The sequence below is a fragment of the Triticum urartu genome, chromosome 5, assembly GCF_003073215.2.
Source record: "Triticum urartu cultivar G1812 chromosome 5, Tu2.1, whole genome shotgun sequence".
Classification (NCBI taxonomy): domain Eukaryota; kingdom Viridiplantae; phylum Streptophyta; class Magnoliopsida; order Poales; family Poaceae; genus Triticum; species Triticum urartu.
Window position 1 is genome coordinate 605,356,326 of NC_053026.1, and position 6,000 is coordinate 605,362,325.

Below are 6,000 nucleotides of genomic sequence, written 5' to 3' on the forward strand. Positions count from 1 at the left end.
ATAAATACTTTGGTTGAATCTGATCCGTTTTATGGCTATGAATCTGAAACTGTTGTGGCACATCTTACTAAGTTAAATGATATAGCCGCCCTGTTTACTAATGATGAGAGATCGCGTTGCTTTTATATACACAAAATATTTCCGTTCTGATTAAAGGGTGATGCTAAGATATGGTTTAATTCTCTTGATCCTGGTTGTGTGTGTAGTCCCCAGGATATGATTTATTACTTTCTGCTAAATATTTCCCTGCTCATAAGAAACAAGCTGCTTTGAGGGAAATATACAACTTCGTGCAAATTAAAGAAGAGAGCCTCCCACAAGCTTGGGGGAGGCTTCTCAAGTTACTTAATGCTTTGCCTGATCATCCTCTTAAGAAACCTGAAATACTTGATATCTTTCATAATGGACTAACCGATGCTTCCAGAGATTACCTGGATAGTTGTGCTGGTTCTCTTTTCAGGGAAAGAACACCGGATGAAGCTGAAATTCTATTGAATAATATGTTGACAAATGAAAATAATTGGGCACCTCCTGAGCCAGCCCCTGCTCCAAGACTAGTAGAAAAAGGGTCAAACGTGAAGCACATTAGTGCTGGTTTGAATTTGAGCCGGCACTAATGGTACCATTAGTGCCGGGTCGAACGGCTATGCATTAATGCCGGTTCGTGTTGAACCTTTAGTACCGGTTCGTGCCACGAACCGGTACTAAAGGGGTGATGGCAGGCTGGCGTCAGGCTGGAGCCCCACGATCACCTTTAGTACCGGTTCGTGTCACAAACCGGTACTAAAGGGCTAACCTTTAGTACCGGTTTGTGCCACGAACCGGTACTAAACGGGTCTGACCTATAGTACCGGTTTGTGACACAAACCGGCACTATAGGGCAATTTTCAAACTCTAACCCCCCCCCCCCGTGTGTCGCCATTTCAGTTCTGAAAAAATCAAAAGAAAATGATAAAAACTTCAAAAAAATAAAATCCTTCGAGAGGTAGTTATATTACTACATCTACTAGTTAGGAAAATTTGAAAACTTAAATTTGGACATGTTTTGCAAAAAGTGTAGGGAAAATGTAAAACGGCTATAACTTTTGCATACGATGTCGGAAAAATACGTATAATATATCAAAAAATTCAGCACGAAAATCCGCATCCGATGGAGACCGCCTATGGCCTGTTTGCAATTTTTTAGAATCCTCAAATTCCAAAAGGAAAAAAAGATATGGTCAAATTTATTTTTTTAAAAAAAATTTGTTAAATCTGGTCAAACCACTTATTCAAAAAGTATTAATGTTACTACATAATTATTCAAGAATATTATTGTTACTAAATAATTATTTCAATTTTTTGAATTTTGGTCAAATCTGGTCAAACTATGGTCAAACTGTGGTCAAACTATGGTCAAACTTATTCAAGAAGTATTAGTGTTACTAAATAATTATTGTTTTTTAGAATAATAGTTTCAAACTCAAACAGTGAAATGTGTGACTTCATGCTCAAGCTAAACTCCTGAGGGTTAATAGGATTGGCATCTTACTATTGTCAGGAAAACAACAAGTGCAGACTTGGAAACGAAGAAGAATAGAACCCGAAAGTTAAGCGTGCTCGGGCTGGAGTAGTGAGAGGGATGGGTGACCGGTCGGGAAGTTAGATGATTTGGAATGAGTGATCCGCACTTGAGCAGTTAAGATAGGTGATTAGAGACTAAATCACCAAATAATTCAGAAAAATTAAAAATCGAAAAAATAAAAATAAAAAAAATTCCAAAATTTTCAAAAAAAAAATTCAAACAAAAAACCTTTAGTACCGGTTGGTAACACCAACCGGTACTAAAGGTCCCCCATACCAGGGCGCGAGCTCACGCCACGTGGTGGCACTTTAGCGTCGATTCGTGCCGAACCGGTACTAAAGGGGGGGGGCTTTGGTGCCCACCTATTAGTGCCGGTTATGGAACCGGCACTAAAGGCCCTTACGAACCGGTTTTAAAGCTCCGTTTTCTACTAGTGCAATTACTGAGCCTATTCTTAAACCAACTCCGAAGAAGAGAGGTGTTCTATTTCTCAGTCCCGAAGATATGCAAGAGCCAAAGAAATCTATGAAAGAAAATGGTATTAAAGCTGAAGACGTTAAGAATTTACCTCCTATTGAAGAAATACATGGTCTTAATTCACCGCTTCTTGAAGAAACATATGATCTTAATTCTTTATTTATTGAAGAACCTCCTGATCCCGATATCCTGACACAAGTAGTAAAGGTAAATTCTCTCTATAGATATGATAAAGCTGAAGTCCCTCCTACACTAAAATTGCTAGTCAGTGCTTGGATGAGTTTGATAACTTTATGTTTAAGCAAGACGACTTCAATGCTTATTTTGGTAGACAATTAAAAGAAAATGCTTATATGATTAGACGCTTGGGTGATTATATGGCTAATATTAAAGGTGAACTTAAACTTGTTAGCAAACATGCTTCTATGGTTACCACTCAAGTAGAACAAGTACTTAAGGCTCAAAAAGAAGTGCTTGATGAAATGAATAGTAAGAAAAATGATTATGCTGTTAGAGTGGCTACTAGAACTGGTAGAATGACTCGGGAAACTTTGTACCCTGAAGGCCACCCTAAGAGAATCGAGCAAGATTCTCAAAGAAATAATATTGATGTTCCTAGTTCTTCTAAAAAGAAGAAGAAGAAAAATGATAGAACTGTGCAAACTTCTAGTGAACCTATTGCTAAACCACCTGATAATCCAAATGATATTTCTATGTCTGATGCTGAAACACAATCTGGTAGTGAACATGAACATAATGAAAATATTAATAATGATGTTCATGATGGTGCTCAACCTAGTAATGATAATGATGTAGAAATTGAACCTGCTGTTGATCTTGATAACCCACAATCAAAGAATCAACGTTATGATAAAAGAGACTTTGTTGCTAGGAAACATGGTAAAGAAAGGGAACCTTTGCTTCAGAAACCCATGCCTTTTCCTCCGAAACCATCCAAGAAAAAGGATGGTGAGGATTTTGAGCGCTTTGCTGAAATGATTAGGCCTATCTTTTTGCGTATGAGATTAACTGATGTGCTCAAAACAAATCCTTATGCTAAATATATGAAGGACGTCATTACTAATAAAATAAAGATACCGGAAGCTGAAATTTCCACCATGCTTGCTAATTATACTTTTAAGGGTGGAATACCAAAGAAACTTGGAGACCCCGGAGTACCTACTATACCTTGCTCCATTAAAAGAAATTATATTAAAACTGCTTTATGTGATCTTGGAGCGGTGTTAGTGTTATGCCTCTCTCTTTATATCATAGACTTGACTTGAATAAGTTGACACCTACTGAAATATCTATGCAAATGGCTGATAAATCAACTACTATACCTGTCGGTATTTGTGAGGATGTGCCTGTTATGGTTGCAAACATTACTATTTTAACGGACTTTGTTATACTTGATATTCCCGAGGATGATAGTATGTCTATTATTCTTGGAAGACCTTTTCTTTATACTGCAGGGGCTGTTATTGATTGCAACAAAGGCAATGTCACTTTTCATGTTAATGGTAATGAGCATACGGTACACTTTCGAGGAAACAACCTCAAGTTCATAGTATCAACTCCATTGGAAAAATTGCATCGATTATATTTGGAGGTTTTGAATTTCCTCTTCCTACTGTCAAGAAGAAATATGATATTCTTATTATTGGGGATGTGCATATCCCCGTTGAGGTAACTTAGTGTTATTCATAATTTCTCCGGTTTCATGATTATCAGAATGAGTTTGTTAACAAGACTTGATCAACCTTGTTAGTGGATTCTTTTTGATGAGCATGAGATGGATGAAACTAGAGGCACAACCCTCTGTACCCCACTTTTACTTTCTGTTATTTATATTAAATAAAGTAAAAATAGTATTTTTCTGTCTGTTTCCCGACTTATCCGTGCAATATAAAAATATCCCGAAAATAAAAGTCCTCAGAATGCCATGCCAATTTAATATGATTTTTTCGGGAATACTTGAGGATTTACTGTGCAAAAATTACCGTGGGAGGAGCTGCCACCTAGCCACGAGGGTAGAGGGCACCCCCCTAGGGCGCGCCCCCTGCCTCGTGGGCCCACGGTGGCCCTCCTCCACTTATCCCAGCACCCATCTTCTTCCTCTGTCTCAGACAAACCCAAAAAACCAACTCAAGCACCAGTTCCAGCCACTTTTGTTGTGATTTTTGACGTCCTTGCTCAAAGCACCTATCGCAAAACTGCTTGGGGAGATTGTTCCTTGGTATGTGACTCCTCCATTGGTCCAATTTGTTTTTGTTCTAGTGCTTTATTCTTCGCAAATTTGTGCTGCATAGGTGACCATGTTCTTGAGCTTGCATGTCAAATTTATATGGTTCCAAGTAGTTCTAATGCTTGATTTAGGCTCTAGGCACTTGTAGGAGTAGTTGCTATCAATATTATTGAGTTTGGTTTACTTTTATTTTGGAGTTACTAAAAATTTCAGAATTTTTTAGAGAAAAAGAATATGCTTAGGAAAATGTTCCAAGGTTGTTCCTCTAAGAAGCAAGGACCCAGGATTGCTATGCGCGATGCTGACGAGGATCCACCAAGAGACGCTCCAGTACGGCCTTGTGAATGGCCGTCGGAAAATTTTATGGACCATGCGGGAATTAAAGAAGACTTCAAAGCATATTTGCGCAATGCCGGTATTGAGGATTTTGAGGCTAACAAATCCCCTAGTATCATGATCTCACAAGTTCATTTGTGAGGAGGTTTGAGTATTCATCTTCGCGTAATTCTCCTTCAGTCATGTTTGATCTTTATGAAAAATCTTATACCATTGACTTAGAGGATTTCACTTCTGCTTGCAAACTTCCATCATGGGGTAGTGTTAGGGATCCCCCTAAATCTGAATTTAGAAACTTTCTTGCTAGTATAACTGTGGGGGAATCTAGAGATATAACGCAGGCTACCATAGGGAGCATTCACTTTCCTGCTATACATTATTTTGCTCTCTTCATCGGTAGATGCATAAATGCTAAGGATGAAGCATGTCACATGTGTGTCCCTGATCTTAGCATTCTTAGGAGTGCTGTGTTAGGAGACGAATCTTATTATATGGGAGGCATTGTAGCTCGTAGATTGCATCATAATAGACATAATGGAGATTTCTTTGGAGGAATTTATGCAACCCGCTTAGCTCATTTTATTGAGATAGACATTCGTGAGGGTGATATGGACTTGCCTCCTGCATATTTAGATTACGACTCTATGGCTTCGCACCAGTTTGTCGAGAGGCCTGAATCACCTCTCTTATATCGTTTAATTTTTGATAAACGACGTGTTTTCCGTATTACTCTCCCTGCTCCTGCCTTCTTTGATTCACAGACAAAAGGAAGATATGTTATTACCAGAGAGGATGCAGAAGAGTACGGGAGGAGAGCGGAGGCAGCTCGAGTCCACGCTGCAGCTCAGCAGGCGATAACTGCTGCACATCAGTATGATCCTAACTATTCCTCCTCATCACAGTATGACCCCAACAACTATTATTATGGATATCCGCCAGTCCAGCCGTGGCCATAGACCAACTTAGGCCAAAAGCCTAAGCTTGGGGGAGTACGTATTTCTCACCGACATTACATTTATGTTCACACACACTCATTGCTAGATGTCGGTGCTCATACTTTTTCACTATAATATCCATGCTAGTTTATTTTCTTTTTCCCGTTTTCTTCTTGTGTGTTTGTTAAACCTTAAGAAAAACCAAAAAAATTAGTAGTAGTTTATTTTTCTGCTGTAGTAGTAATAATTAAAAAGAAAACCCAAAAATATTTCTCATTCTTCTTTTGCTTGTTGGGAGCTTTCCCATGTAAATAGTTTTATTTCTTTTCTTTTCTTTGCGGGTCCGTAGGAGAAGACCATAATTAAATTGTTGAAGTGGCTCTTATATGCATTATTGTTGATTTAACCAAGAGCCCATATTGCCTTGTCTTCTCCTGTTT